The 17,058-nt window shown below is 35.4% G+C and overlaps 1 protein-coding gene and 1 long non-coding RNA gene across 2 annotated transcripts in view; both read left to right on the top strand.

Moving 5' to 3' along the window:
• LOC308059824 overlaps window positions 1–15,004 on the top strand; it is a 170,081-nt gene extending 155,077 nt beyond the window's left edge. The window contains exon 2 of the long non-coding RNA XR_013926417.1: window positions 14,135–15,004. This is a non-coding gene — a long non-coding RNA (uncharacterized lncRNA). The remainder of the gene's footprint in view (window positions 1–14,134) is intronic.
• Window positions 1–17,058, top strand: part of NALF1 (NALCN channel auxiliary factor 1) — a 549,469-nt gene that overhangs the window by 215,678 nt on the left and 316,733 nt on the right. The window lies entirely within an intron of this gene.

Raw genomic sequence — 17,058 nt, 5'->3', positions numbered from 1 at the left:
GAGAACACAACGTTGTGAAACTATTAGGCACATAAACTTCCTAAAATTTGTTGGGGATTCAGCTTTGTTCAGAGACTGCTAAGCAGAAAAAAGATTATGCATCGTGATATTGTTTGAACTCTTTTACGGGAAGAAACCATATAGGTTTCTTAAAGAGGTCAAATTTAAATTGCAAGCAAGACATTTATTATTATATGAAATGTACAAACATGAGTCTTCATGACTCACGAACATTATAATGTCCATGAACATGATAATAAACATGATAAATGCTGAACTATAAAGGTTTCTTCTTAATATGCCTACACCAGTAGATTTTGTTTAAAAAATTAACAGCTTCAGTTGCTAAAACCAAAGATATTCATTTTAGTACAAACTAGTTAGTGTTTATGAACATTTTCTGTCTTTCATAACTGCCATGGACGTTCCATGAAATGGTCTTGCAACCAAAAAAAGGATAAACTGAGTGAAATGTTCTGTAAATCAAAATGAAAGACCGTGAAACTGGGTTTTAATCTGATTTTTCTTCCCCCTTTTTTCACTCCCTATGTGGGGAACTAGAATTTATATGGGTTTACCAATTCCAGAATCCCAAACCTATAATGCTGATTTAAATTTAGGGTTGTGGTTTTTTCTCTTGAAAGAAAACACCCCAAAGCTATACACATGCTATTAGCACTATTATATCTCTCACAACAAAGGCTTTACCTAAAAATACCTTTCTTTTCTATGTTTCTGTAAAAGAATTAAATATCGATATTTATGGAATGTTACAACTACAATGTTTAAACAGGTGTGCTTTTGCTGAATGCATGTGACACTAATTTTTCAAAATAAAACATTTGAAAGCTATGACTGAATGTCTTATGGTTCTGCTGCAGTTCCTTACAAGTATTACAGTAACACATGGCTCACCAAAGAGATGCTGAGCCAGCCTGAGAGCCCCTATACAACACACCTTTACATCCATCTGTTTTCAGATAAATAATTATTTTAATTTTTTAATTTTAGAAAGAGAATAAAAATGGTTTGAAAAAACAAAGAAGTAGATTATTCTTTTATATACAGCTATTACAACACAGGCTTCTAGCTGCGTCTTTTTCTGAAGCCAAGTGTTGAGTGGAAGGTTTGGAAAAATATGTCAGGTGCAGCTAAGAGAAATATAAATATCGTTTTAAGTCATATACTGAAGTGAAAATATGACTTAAGTCAAGACTGGCCCTGCTAGGATGTGCTCCTTCATGACACATTTCTTCTACATCACCTTTTACTGCCTGGATCTGGTTCTGCAAGACCTTGCACACATGAGTGGTCTTGCTAAACATGACAGGACAGCTGGAATCGTTGGCAGACCTGGAGCTGCTAAGTGTCATAGATCCCCAGCACTGCAGTGAAACCAGCTGAGTGTCAAGGGATATCAGTAGTTCAGACCTTAAAGCTTCCTTCCAGGTTGCTTTCACACTGTTTTATGTGTTTTAAATATTTTGCCTTATTTGCTGTCACCCTCAAAACCCATGAATGTTGCTTTCCTCTCTACCCACTTCAGCTTGCTTCTCCTGTCACCTTTCTTTGTTCAGGGGAATAAAAAATAGAAGAAAAAGTACGTTGAGTACAGCCTCTGATACTATATATACAGCAAATAAGGCAATAAAAGAAACTGTAATTTTTGTTTATTTAATTGGCTAAGCTGTGCCAGGAACAGCTTTATCACAAGCGTTTCCAACATGGCTATGAGATAATTGTTTAGCAGTGCATGTTTAGTGAGCCTGTTCACTGTAATACACACCACCAGGGTGTGTTTGAGGGTGGGTAATAGAGATTAAAGATAATACCACAACATAATTGTTCCACGACTTTAAAGTTGTTATAAATAGAAGACAATACTGATATTGTTTCATACATTATTAATATACGGTCAAGAATAGCCCCTACCCAGGATCTGGATCTGTAAGATCAGAGCTCTGTCTCAAGAGTCTCAATAAAAGGCTTCAAGGAGTCTAATATTAAACAAACAGAAAGAAAAAAAAGACAACAAACCAAAACACGAAGAAAGCAGCTGATTTGGTGGATAGGATCAATTCAGAAGATGAGTTATATTGGATATAAAATATTGAATTATTCTCTAATTTTGGTGTCAGATCGGTGTTTGATTAATCTCATACTCAATAACATCTTACATGAGAAGACACAAGGGGAGAAAGCTATTAAGTATAATAATAATAGACAACACCTGGAAAGAAGACATACGTCATTTTCCAATTTGATCAGTACAATGGAATGAGAAAAAATATTTCTAGTAAGAAACTGTAAATTATTTCTTTTTAATTTAATCTTTTTTTTTTTTTTTTTTTAAATGCTTCAGAAGAGATAGTCTGGTGTCATGTTAAGTCCAGTCAAAAAGAATATCAGTTTAAATCTTTCTGTACTCTATAGGTGATAGTGATTTTGCAGTAGCAAAAATGCAGGAGGAAATGAACTTGCTCATTCACATAGACAGACTGATTTTCTTTCATTGTTTCCTTTTTCACATGGTATGCTGCTGCAACATCAGTAATTTTACAGCAATTATCTGAGGATGTGTCTAATATCCCATTTACCAGGTCATGAACCCCAGCTTGTTTTGCTGGGATCAAGCTTTTAAGTAACAACACATTTAAGAACAGGGAAAAGCAAGTAATGTCATGGAGAGTTTTTGTTTAAACAGGTCTGTACTTTGAGAATGCCCTGATGAAGTACAAAGATGCAGTACAAAAAGGCTTTTGCTGCACAGTGTTAACTTTCAGAGAAATTTTGCTTTCTTCCCTTTCCTGTATGAGGAGTGGACTTCCCATCCTTTTTTTTAATTTTTTTTTTTTTTTTTTATTCCCCCCCCCCAACCCCCCAATCTCCCCCCAAGATATTCTACAAATGTTTCCCAGAGTTTCTTAATGAAGTTGGTTTGGGGGACATTAAAAAAAAAAAAAATGCACAAATGTAACAATATTAGAGGTGGAGTGTGAAATCAATGCAATCTCCTTTTAAGAAGCAATCAACAATTAAATTTGTACACTGCACAGAACTTCCTTTTGCTACACTTGCTGAGAAGCTTTTTCTATTGTGGTTTTGTATGGTTATGCATCAACATAACATTTGCAAATGCTTCTTGAAGAAACATTTATAGACTTTCTACAGACTAAGTATCTCCTGTTTTCAGGTGAGAGCCATGCCTGGATGAGTTCTAGGGTTGATTTAGCTGTTTCTTTGGGTATTTTAATATTAACTGCATGATTGCCTTTGCATATTCCTCACACATTTTTCCTTATTATTTGTAGTCAGCAATCCAAAAGACACATCTTTGTCAGAAAAAACCCTAATGGTCTTAGCTTACATAAACTAATGTAAAAGTGAAATCTCAATCATGTTAAGTGATTTATTGTTTTCACATTCATTCAGTGCTAAAAAAGAAAGGTTATGGGAAGGTTAAAATTAACAACTGTCATGTTTTTCACTTCAATTCCACTCCCCAAGACAAGGCCTTGGATCATGCTGTCTTCATTAGAGCTGCTCTTTTGTTATAGTCTGAACACTGATTACTGGAAACAATGAATCTAGGCAGCAGCCCAGGAAAAAAAGCAACTCAAATTAAAAAAAAAAAAAAATACAACTGTATAATAGTTTCTGTGTTCATTGTATGCAGAATCTGACTTTTAATAGTGAGGGAGTATAATAATAATGGACTTGGTTGAGCCAGTTTCAAGTAGAACTGTAATGTTTTTACTCACTTCACTGACTTCCCTCCATAACATGAATGTAAGCTCACCACCATCGTTATAGACTGTTGGTTCATACGGAGGACAGTGGAAGTGTTTTGTATAAGAGTCAGTGGTTGAAATTCTCCCAAGACATAACTTTTCTTCAGCTAATGGCTTAAAACCCTTGTCTTCTAGTGTGGGTTGTTTGGTGGTGGGTATTTTTTGGTAGAAATCTCTTTTTGAGCATACTTTTTTCTTTCCTGATTGCTGCCATCCTTTCAGTCATTTATTTCCACTCTTTTTCTCTTACATCTCTCTCCCTGAACAGAAAATTATGCTTTTCAAAATTTCTTGCAACTGGTTGTGATCCATTAGTATATTTCATTCCCCTTTCATTCCCTCCTCCAGAAAATGATAGCATTCGTGTATCCATCCCCTGTGCACCCTAATCTTCACACCAGTTATAATGAGAAAAAAAGTTAATGAGTAAAACTTACAAGACAATGGTAAAAAATAATATCCAAGTATATTAGCAAAGCATGGGTAATATCCTTTATTTCCTTACAGCACTATTCATGAGACTGTAGAATAATTTAAGACCATCATACCAATGGTTTTTTGCAAATTTTGTAGTATTTTGCTTTGTTGACAGTGAATTCTGATGTTATGGAAACTTTACTATGCAACTATGCATGGAGTGCAGAAGTGAAGAATTGGGTCATCTTGCTACTGCCCAAAGTCCCTTTGTACTAGTTTGGAGTTTTGCGTGAACAAGATGGGAGCACCATACTAAATTACTTTTATTTTCTTTACACATTGGCCACAAACTTTAAAATAGCATGTATATAAATGGAGCAAAAATAACACTTTGATATGAGTGTGGTAATCTTTGCTCCATTTATACCTGCATTGCATAAACAGCTTTTAAATATGCTATTATAATATAGAAGAGTCTATTTCTGTCTGTGGTATTCCTATGAGAACACAGATATTCCTGTGAGAGGGAAAGACAGTTGGCTGAAAGGTGCAACTGAGTGGGAGAAGCAGTCATGCAAATTACTGTGGATAATGGGGGTGTGAGAACCATGGTCTCACTGGTTAAAAAAAGACTCTAACACACTTCAGCATTTTGGCAGCATTAGAAACAATTGCCTCAGCTTTCCAGGGGTCTGGCAAGGCCATCTGTAGAGTTATGGATGTCCACGCCTATAGTCAGCTCCTCTCACTCTGTTGCCCATGTTATACATAGGCTAGACCTGAGTCAGCATTCGTTAGCACATCATATGCCATTGCACAGTGTTGGTATCCAAGCTAGACTGGTCTTTCAAACCATGTGACCACTTTTTTGACTGGCAACTTATGCTGAAATTTAACTTGTATCCTAATTGAAATTAAATTCCAATGTATTGACAGCTTCTTGTTGAACTGCTGTGCCCCTAAGAAGGTAAGGCACAGTCCACAACTGTCCAATACACAGCCTATATTTTCAGCATGGAAGTTGTATTCTCCGAGCTTAGTTGTTATGGCCACAACTCAAAAAGGATATCAGGTGTTTCTCCAAACTTTTGCCTTGGGCCACAGTATGTTTATGGAAGGCCACTTAGGCCAGGTTTGTTCATGATACCCTGGGGCAAGGAGGCCTCCTAAGAGGAAGTCAATGTCATTCTCCATTTCATCCTTCTTTCCCCATTTCTGGATTAAATAAATAAATAAATAGATAAATGCACAATCAATCTGTTCTGTATAGCTGGAGTCTATATACCTGTACTAGCCTGAATATCCATTATGTATGATGAGTACATATACATGTATCATACGTGTATGAATACATACACATTACTAGAGAATATTCCATCTGAGAGGACACAGTGCTAGAACTGTCAGTTTATGGGAGTGCAGATTTATGGTAACACCAATGCAGACCAGCAATAAACTTGCATAAGCACAGGTACTGGTTAACCCTAGACACTTACTAGTTACATACCATTGTTTTGAGCTAATTGTAAGAATGGCATTTAAGATATATAATGTAAGGACAGACATATTGAAATATTGCTCAATTTTTGCTGTTTCTACAGCTATTCTGACTCATGAACCCATTCCAATGCTGCAGTCTTGCCATATTGCATCTTATTACATGCCAAGAGCAATAACATAAACCCTTTGTTTTTCCTACATGCTCCATTTAATCTCTAAAAGGAGGACTCAGCTCAATGGAGTGTGCATATATACCAACATTACACCAGTCCCATTCTGGAACCACAAACAGTTCTTGGTCATAAATTTCTAGACCACAGCAACGCACAAGTTAGGTGTATAGGTGAAAACTATAACAAGTTTAGTATCTAGTAAATTTAACAGTCACTTTGTGTAACATTTGCAGTAAACTTCTTCTAGCTGATTATATATTAAAGCCACATGCTCTAAAGAGATTTTGCCTTGTCTTGGCAACAGCTGAAAGAATAGGATATAAAGTGTGCAGAAGTTTATATTGCATTTCAGTAAGCTGATTCATTTCTTATTAGTTTTGGGCCAGTGTGTGTGGGGGAGGAAGGAAAGGGGAGGATGCACTCAGTTCTAAGAATATAAAATAAAAAAAAGTCAAACTATAAACATGGTATTTGAGTATAAATATAGACTGTCATATTTTCAACGACACTCTTACAGTAATTAGCACATTTTGGAAGTATATTATTTGCCTCCAGAAGGGGAAAATATGGCTTTACTGGAGCTGCATGTAAACAGTCTCAAGTGCAAGTTGGTATGATTTTTCCAAATTATGAATTCTAGAATAGACTAATACCCAACAGTGCTTGACACAGAAAAGCTACTGTTGATGCATACATAATGTATTTTCTAGAAAGCTAGGAAAGCCAGTGTATAGTAAGCTAAGATAGGACCTTTGTTGCCTGACTTTAGAAAATTACAGAGCGGTGGGCTGGACTCTCCTGAAATAGTCAGTTCAGAGGAGCAGACACTTAGAAGGGGTCATTAATCACTTCCCAATGTACATGCCTGCTTTACAGGTAACTCAAGTTCAGTTAAATGTATACCACTCCAAATGACCACCATTATCTATTTTCCACCCATTGCTAAAATCTTCTGGTAACCCAACTATAACTTTCTCATAGAAGTCCAGCTTCTCAGCACTTTGTATACCAAATTTATAAAATCAATCTCTTTCAACCATCTTTTCTCCCATGTCCCAGATACATACTACCAGGGGAAGTTTTATATAGTGATCTGAATGAGCTAGCAGGAAGGAGCTTGTAAAATGGGATACAGGATATCTGGCACTTCCAAATGAGTAGAATTCCAGGAAATAGTCATACTTCATGGTACCTGCAGCTTAAGTAACATGTAGCTGTCATGTAGAAGAACAGAATGTACTTGTCAAATTATTTGTTTAATTTTCTTAACCCTGTGTCACATCCATAGTTTTAAATTATTGTACTTGTTTATTTTCTTTTGCTTTTAAAAGAGTAAGCACTAATTACTATGGCGTATAAAATTCTGCATGCTTTCCATTTGTGATCTCTCAAACATTGAAGGGTGCTTTCAATAATGTCTGATAAATTTACTGTTGCTAATCAAAGCAGTAGTCCATCTTCAAAGGGCAGTTGTATGTTGTTTAGGCTTCTTGTGAACAATCCCAGTAAGTCATCTATAACTCTGCCTGACAAAGAAAATCCAGTTTCAGGCTCCCCCATCTCTAGTTTTGCTCATTATTGGTTGGCATTGTAGATGTGAGGAGAGCTGGAAGAATTGGAAAAGTAAACAGAAAAAATACAAAGGTAGAAAGGAAATGCTTCAGTTGTTCAAATATCAGGCATGAGATAAAAATTAAGATCAGACTCAGGCTAACTGGTGCCTGTCATTTAGGTTTTTCAGCCTTTATAGAGACAGTTGTTAATTTCCTAACCACGTGTTCACTGTAATTCAAGCATTATTCAGTGTTTACATCCAGTAATAAAATGTGATCCTAGCAACCTCATGAAGAAAAACTCCCTACTTTTTCCTAAATCCTGTATTATAGGAGTTAGCATTTCTTCGGTTCATCAGAAAGCTGTAAGGGAAAGAAGTTGCATGAGTCCCCTTTCTAGGAAAAAAATAATAATAAAAAAAAAAGCCCTTGGTGATTCCCAAAAGTTTGCCTCCTAAGATAAACTTCCAGGCTGGGTTTTCTGTGAGCCCATTATCTTTCCTGCGGCCTTACCAATTAAAAACGTGAGTTGACATTAATGAAGACATTGTAAAGAATAAAATGATTGAGACCTAAAACCAGAAAATAATTGAGCTCTGTCTTGGGTGATGATAAATCACTAAACCTTTACAAGAAACAAAGATGAAAGGAGGGAAAAATGTACTCAATAATCTCATTAAAATGAAAGTGTAAGAGAAAGAGATAAAAGTTTCTCAAAGAACAGAATGATTTCTTCAAAGAAGTAGGCTATGTTGGAAACCTCTTCCTCTCAAAAATCTTTCACATATACTTTTCTAAGTTATGAAGCTTTTTTTCCACTCGAGTATTATGTATTCTTGTTTTTAACAATATTACTCAAATGTCAGGGCAGTATATAGATATTATTTTTCCATTTACTCAATATTGAGTCCATTTTTTTATAAATGTAAAAGTGGCATTATCAAGAAAGCTAAAAAGAACAAAACTTTGGCATGTCATTCAGTGAAAAATAAAATATGTAAACCTGGATTTACTTCAGTATTTTATGTATTACACACTGTGTTCCCGGTTACATGTATTTTTTTTAATCTTTATGAAATGTAAAAAACCCATACCTTTCCAGACTCAACAATTCATTGCCTCAATTGATCATAGCCACAAGGATCAAAAATTCAGTGTTTATTGTCAAACTAGTCACTGTGGAGTGTGAGAAAGATAGCAGGGGAGTTGCAGGAAAGAAGGTGGAAAGAGAGTACAAACAAAAATCTGTTAAAAATAGTTGAGATGAAGCCTCCCTGTTCTTGAAGATTATGTACTGTACTTTCTGTTATATAATACAAAGAAAAATGATTATAGCAAATTGGCTGTAAAACCACAGACCAGTAACATTTTATTCTGGTTTTGTTGTGAGATAAAGTGTATTGTGGGCTTCAGGGAGTTGAAAGAAAGTACATTGGGGGAGAACTGCAGGAAGGAGTGGTTGAGATGAGTTTCCAACCTGCTAAAGAAAATAAAAAATGAGCAAACCTAAAAAAAGAAATGTGAAGAAAAGAGCAAGATGCACAACGGGAGAACCAAAGATGATGCAAAACCAGGCTTCTTTCAGAAGAAAAGAACAAGAAACAGTGACAGATTGGGATGATTATTCAAATCCATCTCTTTTCTCATATTTTGATTCTTCACATTACTAAGGGTGTTTCTTCTTCTCTTTTGGTCGAAATTATAGGAAATAAAGTTTATGCTCCATTTTTAGGGTCTCTATATTTGACACCACACAGGAAACATGAAGTGTGAATAAACTGCTTTGTTATGCTGAAGTTGCTGAAAGAAAGAAATTTTGAAAGCAGCTGATGAAACAGAAAATTTATTATCATCTCCCCTTTAACTGGTAGGAAAAAAATGAGATTAATATTGGGTCTCATTTTAGCAGCCTTATACTGAAAAATTATTTTAAAGCTTTAAAATAATAATGCCATAAAATAAGAAGCTACTGAGTGCACAATTTCACATAATATCACACATAGTCCTCTAAAAGCCTAGTCCATCTGCATGAAGAAACATGACAAGCAATCTTGTGCATCACAATGGTAAAATGGAGAATAAAGATTCAGGAATTTCAGATTTCAAATTTTCTGATCAAGTCCTTCATAATCTGCTGAAAAAAATGACTGTGAAAGAGTAACTAAACTTTTTTTTTTTTTCCTTTGACTTAAAATCTTCAGCTTTGTGGAAAAGGAAAAGGACATAGGAGTCCTTGTGGACACCAAGTTGAACATGAGCCAGCAAAATGCCCTTGCTGCAAAGGAGTCTAATGGTACCCTGCTCTGCATTAGACAAAGTATTGGCAGAAGGTCAAGGGAGGTGGTCTACTCCCTCTCCTCAACACTGGCGAGACCACACCTGCAGGGTTGTGTCTAGTTCTGGGCTTCCAGTACAAGAAAGACATGGACATAAGGAAGAGAGTCCAGTGAAGGGCTACTAACATGATTAAGGGGCTTGAGCATCTCTCCTATGAAGAAAGGCTGAGAGCTGAGACTGTGCAGCCTGGTAAAGAGAAAGCTTGGGGAGAGGGTGCAAAGAAGACAGAGCCAGGGTCTTTTCAGTGGTGCCCAATGGCAGGACTGGAGGCAATGGGCACAAACTGAAACACGGGAGGTTCTCTCTGAACATCAGAATATTTTTTTTCACTGCGGGGGGGGGGACCAAGCACTGGCACAGGTTGCAAGGAAGGTAGTGGAGGTTCCATCCTCAGAGATACTCAAAAGCTGCCTGGACATGGGTCTGGACAACTGGCTTTAGGTGGCCCTTGGGCAGGGGTGTTGGACCAGATGACCTCCAGAGCTCACTTCTGTCCTCAACCATTTTGTGATTTTGTGATTCTTCAGCTGGTTTTATTAACCATATATGGTTAATAAAGATATGGTTGTCTTTCATGTATTGGTTCAGCAGCAAGTTTCTTTTCAAGGTGTTTCATAAAACAACCTTTTTTTGGTTTTTTTTATCCTTTTCAAGGAACTCCTTCCTTCTTTCCTTGCATCTCAGGGTAATATCTTCTTCCTTTTAGATGTCACAGTTCCATTTGTATGCTTCCTGGTACTCATTGTATTGCACTGACAGGATTATGACAACAAACTGCTACGCTTCAAAGTGATTCTCTAAATTAAAAAAAAAGTTTGTTACAATGGGTAAAATTACAAAACTTCTTGATTAATAAAGAGAAAAAATGTTTCATATTCATCAATATGTTTCAAATCAAGAACTTGAATCAAGTTTATGCCCTGTAACAGAATGAATCATTGGTAAGTTAGCTCCCTTACAACCCTTTCACTGGAAAGTGAATGCAGTGAAATATTATGTAAATTCAAAGCAACAGAAGCACATGTAGATTAAATATACATGACTGAAATAGTATGCATGCTGTACTAAAATTATAAGAACATTTTTTCTCAATTAATTTTTTTACCAGTTTTGCAGAAATACAGAATTTGCCTTTTTATTTGCTGAAAAATTCAAGCTAAAATCCCTGGCTTTCCTCTTGAAAAGCAAAGGACAGATTTTTCAGACTATGAAATTAATCAAGTTATCATTGAAAGAAAAATATACTTATTCAAATTAATAATTCATAACATATAGCTAAAACCTTGTTTAATTTGAGGAGACAAAGAGGTAACAAGAAAAATTGCTACAATATAGAAACAGAGGAAACATACATATTATATGAATAGCTTCTTCAAACATCTGTATATTTTAAGAACAAGTGTATCCAGCAAGGGACATAGTTTTCTTGTCTTAGTAGTTCAAAGTTATTTAACCATATACCAGGAAAAATTGTCAATAATATGATTACTTTCTTATGAAATAGGTAATAAAAACTCTGCTAAAAGTTGATGGAATTATATTTATCATAATGAACTAGATTAATTATATCAATTTATTCTTCAAATATACAGAACTTTGTTTTTTTTTCCTTTTGAATGCAGCCTGCCACCAACCCTCTACGTAGAGTAAGCATCCAAAGTTTGTTTGGCTGGCTAGTATAAAAAAAGAATAGTTAATACAGATTTTAAGGGTCAACATTTTAATAAATGATATGGAGTTAGGAAGAAATATCCATATTCCTATTCTCTCAAGCTTGTGGCTTTGTAAGGGTTTTCATATCTTTCCTTGGTCTTAATAGTTTTTGCTGTTGTCTAAGTTTGGACTTGAAAAAAGCCAACAGACAGATAATTATTTCCTGCTTTTTATATTATGTCTGCTTTAGAAATATATTTATTTATTAAATTATTTTATTATAAAGTTATTAATGAAATCGACTGATTATTAATAAATTACTATTTATTAAATTAATATGTTTGTTATTCAATAGATTTATATTATATATGCTTTAGACACTACCCTCCTAGTGAAAAAGTTCCTCCTAAAGTGTGCTTTGAAAGTGCAAGTGACTTGTGCTATTTTATACCACTTGCTATTACCTGGGACGAGTCTCTCATTTATGTAACCATTGTTCAAGCAGGCTGCTGTGACTATCTCCTGAGCTTTGTCAGAAAAAATGGTCTCACTTTATCCTCATAGGTCTCCTTACTAACTTGCTAACCCTTCCCTGAACTCTGATTTCTGGACAGCCTTCTTGAACTTGGATGGCCCAAAACTCAACATAGTATGTGCTGCTCAAGTAAACCAGAATCTTGACTTTTAACATTTAGGCTGACCTGAAGGAGAATATTTTATTTACAGACAAGTAATACAGTTTTACAAAGTATAGAACAGATGTAAAAGTCTTTGGTGAAATTAACATTTTAAAATTGCTCTGTAGAGTAATACTTAAAAGAAGCCAGATACTTTTTATTGTGAATGATTCAGGTAGACAAATTCAAAATTATGGGGCCTGTGATGTGCTGTCCCTAAGTACTGATAAGTGACTTATTTAGAAGTGCATTTTCATACACATTTCAGCTAAAGTACATTTGAATGTTCATACAGGATAATTAAACATTGCATGTCAGAATCTTATAGGAAAGGTGTTATTTTTAGTCGTTTTAGAAGTACTTCACAGCATATCTCATCTTAACCACCTACTTTTATATTCTAGGTAAACATTAGCCTTCTTTTCATCCTTATTTTTAGCTAGTGTATTGCTTATGTGACCATGAGAGAGCGCTTGCTTTGATTTTTCATGAGTCTGATTTCAAGCCATGTTGCTGGAATCTATTGCTCTAAGTTTGCTCATAGGCTGCTGAGATAATATTGCCTTATCATGAATGTATGCTATGAAAATTATATTTAAAAGTGAGACAGAGAGAGAAAGAGACCAGACCTCACTGTTGTGATTTTTTTTCCAAAATCCATCCATGGAATCCCTGCTGCTTTAGCAATTTTCTCACTTGGACATTTCTTTACTGAGCAGAAAGTAAGAATCCAACACATGCTACAAATGGTCAAAAAGTGGTGGTTTTACTGAACTGAACCAGTTAATTCAGAACATAAAGCAGTGGTGTAAGGAATTTGCACAAGACAATGTTTTCATAATCCTATTTGCCCCAGGTACATTTTACTGATCCAAGAGACACCATGCATCAGTGATATGGTTGTATATTAGCATCATGCCCATTTTTATCCATGTTACCGAACTAGAATCTGTGTGCTGAATCTTAAGCAGTGATTCATTGCTGCCTTGAACTTAACGACTTTTGTAGGTCCTGAGTTTGCTTTAAAGGCTGCAGTAGGCAATCTGAGTTTCGTTCAGATCACCTCTGTGGATTTGAAGCACTTGTGTGAGGGCTGTCAGCGATAGTAAGATTGATTGGCATCAGCTAACTTGACTAGTACAAGAGGACTTGGGGAATAAAAACATGTTTAGGAAACTTTGTTCTCCAAAGAAATATTTAGGAGAATTTTTAATAGGATTTTTCATCAAAGCAATTAGCATATAATTTTTTTCCTAGAACACATGATGGCCTTTTGAACAAGCAAATAGTTGTTATCTCTGGAAAACTGAACCTAGGCAGTCCTGGAGCAAAGGAAGCAAGTACTACATTTGTGACAATCCTTCCAGCAGTATAATTTTGCTGTTGGTAGTGGTGGTGTCACTTATTTTTAGTGAGTGATGCTACTTTGCAGGGATGCTATCTCAGAAATACTACTACTACTATTCAGGTGTTAGGTCAAAGCCTCTTGTTCTTGCTCCCTACAAGACACAGAGGGAGAGAAGAACATTGTATTATATGCAAGAATGCATCAAGAAGAGATCAGTTCAGTGACCATCTGCTAAATTAATTACAAATTGTAAATATTAATAAAAATACATAAATTCAGAGTATATAATAAAAGCCTGTACCAAGTGGTAGGCTGTAAGTCAATCTATCTTTTTTCCTGTCTTCTGGAACAGGGTATTGTTAGGAAACACAGAACAAGCATTTATTACAAATCTCTGGTGCTCACTGAAAGTTCTTAAAAGGGCATCAGTTTTATTTTTAAAGCCATCTTCAGCATCTGCCTTGGAGATGCTCTTTCCCCTTCTGTGTTCTCTGAAGTAGCCAGGCAGAGCGCATGATCCTGCTCCTTACTGGTGAAGACTTCTCCTGGCTTCAGAAGTAAGTTCAGTCTGTATCCAGCAAGAGGCATCCTTTATATAACTTTGTAAATACTAAATAAATAAACTAAAAAGTAAAGCTATTGGATTTTATTGTCTAAAAAAATTGTTATTTGTTTTAATTTACAGGGTTCTTCATCTGCCGATTCTGTATCTGTCAGCAGACATTCTCCTGTAAGCCACAGAGTCGCATGCTGTCACTAGAGAGTCGCTGGACATTAAGGCTGCTTGAGCAGTTTGAAAGAAAAAGCATGAGGCGACAGCTATTCTTTGTAAAGTTCAGTAAAGCAGAGACAGCCTTGAAGCAGAAAACTCTGTTTGATCTCAAGTTATTTTCCCTCTTCAGCATCCACCAAGTTTATCTCAAGCAGAGGTGTATGTTACTTCCAATTGTTTGAGACAAGCAGGTATTATATGCAGATGCTTAGAGGATGTGCACAAAGGAGAATATGCCCTGTCCGCCGTAATGGACTTGAACTGATGAGAAAAGGACATATAAGTTCAACTTGCAGAGCAGAAGAAAAGCCAGTTCTGGACCCTGGAGCAAGTATGTGACTTTCTTCCATGTTATACTCACATCTTATCAAAATTTATCTCTGCAAGGAAATGCTGAAAGAATATCAGTGAGAATGAAGGTCTCGGATGAGTATCTCAGGTCAGTGAAGAAACCAGTCAAACCCAATGAATTATCTTTCAAGTTAACTTCATGTTTTTACCTATGAATTTTGGGGGTCAGTGGTTTTAGCTAGTTTGGAAAAAGTTGAAAACAAAGGCATTATTTATATCAGAGCATCTTGCATGTTCCAAGGGGAGTTATCTTCTCAGTTGGCCAATCTTAAGAGGACTGCTGCAAGTATGGTTCATAGCCGACTCCTTTAAAAAAAAACAAGTAGCAAGGGACTCATGATCATGATCCATGTAATTTTGCACATCTTACTCTGATACACCTTTTGTAATGTGATTTCAAAAAGAAAAATAAAAGTTTTCTGTTAATTATGACTTCTGCGAGTTTTTTTTTCTATTGAAAACCCCCATAATTTGATAAAGTATCACTTCCCATTCTTTCAGTAACTCCAAGTTTTCACTTATTTGCTCTTTTTTTCATGTTCCTGTTTCCACCTCTCCTAGGCTATCCCAACAGGGAAATGTCTGTGTTTATACCACACTAAATAACAAATAGTACATAAAAATTAACAATCACAGGCTAATCTATTGGGAAGGTATATATATTGTGGAGGTAATTAATTGTATAAGCAATATGTGTGCAAATTACATATACGCTGAAAGAGAAAGAAATTTTGCATGATTACCTGTTGGAAGGAAGATTCAGGATGATCTTTCAGTATCATAGTTAAACTTTTATGTTCAAACCTCTAGCCTAGTGATAACGCCTCATACACAAAAATGTTACATAGCAAAAGTTTACTTCCAAGCTGCTTACTAAAATCTGAACAACTATAATTGTGCTATTTGATTTAGTCAGTTTCATTTGTGTTGTATGACAGCATGGTTACATGGAAAAAACAGATAACATTATTGTGTGCTGTGGTGGGATTTTAATTTTTGGTTGTTTTGTTTCTACTAGTGTTCGAGAATCTAGGAAATCTACCTTTCATGACAATAAAAAAAGGTAAACAACATAGCCTTACTCCTTTTAGAAGTAACAAATACCCCTATTTTTCAGTCCATCTCATATGTTAATGTAAAATACCAGTGATGAGAAAAATTGCATACAGTGGCAAAGTTAATTGCACTATCCAAAAATTCAAGATGCTTAATGGAATGTTGTCTCTCTAATAGAATAATTAACTTTGAACTTCTACTTTTTCTACAAAACCCCTTCATTGTCTGGGGTTTCTTTGGCTGAGCTTTCTGAAAATTGAAAGTCGGGCTACTGACTTATTCTGAGGGAATATAAATCTCGGGAAATACTGTCTTTGCACACAAACCTTTATGCAACCAATAAAAGGAAAAAAAAAAACCCCACACCACTCTAAAAATATAAATAAAAGAGATGCAAAACCTCATACGTTTATTATTTATTTGAGAAGGAGAAAGCATTTTATGTTGAAAGTTTAGGATAAAACCCAAACTAATCTTTTAGATACAAAAATGCTAGGATAATATTTGAAGTTGTTAGAGGGGGAGGAATGTTCACTTACTGGAGCTTACTTTAGAGATAACACTTATTTATTGAGAGTCACACAATTTTTGTAACATTGTAAATTTGGGAAGATAGCAACTGTACTTCAAAACTCTTTAATAACAAAGGAATTCCCAAGATGATAGGTTGCTCTTACAGGAATGCAGTTCTGCAAGGTGGCAGAGCATTGCTTCTGTTCTGCTCAGGCTCCAAGCATAAAGGACCCAGCATTGTACAACAGTGGTTTGGTTGGTTTTTTTGCTGGGGTTTTTTTGTTGTTTTTTTTTTTTTTTTTTTTTTTTTTTTAACTGATAACAATTGCAAAAAGGCAATAGACCAGATAGTAAGGTATATCATGGGTACTGTGGAAGAAATAAAGTGGAGATGAAAAAAGGGGAGGAGTGTGTAACAAAACAGCCAGAGCAAAGATGAGCTTTTGAAAGACTTAGAAAAAAAATAATCAATAGAAACAGATGGTTTCAAATGTGTCAGAAAAAGGAAATACCAAGAAAGCTTAGGGTCAATGTTTTTTTCGTATCTATTGCTAAACAATTACAGTATCTGTATTTAGGCAAACAATGTTTAGAATTTAAAAAACCAAACAATACAACACCAAATTTTTGGTCTGAGCTTATGTTTGATTGATAACTAAAAGTGTGGGTGAAATTTTTAACCTAGCTGCTTTTTTTATGTCCCTCACACACATAGGACCTGAATGCAGTCTGCAAAGGGTAAAATTTGATGTCAATTAATTCTAAAGGAGACTAGGCCAGCTGCAGTGTCCTAGAAAAGTGTTTCCATATTTCTTTATGTGGGTCTTGTCAGACTAGCTTAGAGCCAACACTTTACTTCAACTGTGTGGTCTAGTAAACATGCTTTTGTCTGTTCCTGGTGCATTTGGGAATTACAG

This window comes from Falco punctatus (genome assembly GCF_963210335.1).
Source record: "Falco punctatus genome assembly, chromosome: 2".
Classification (NCBI taxonomy): Eukaryota; Metazoa; Chordata; class Aves; order Falconiformes; family Falconidae; genus Falco; species Falco punctatus.
This window is presented reverse-complemented; position numbering and strand designations above follow the sequence as displayed.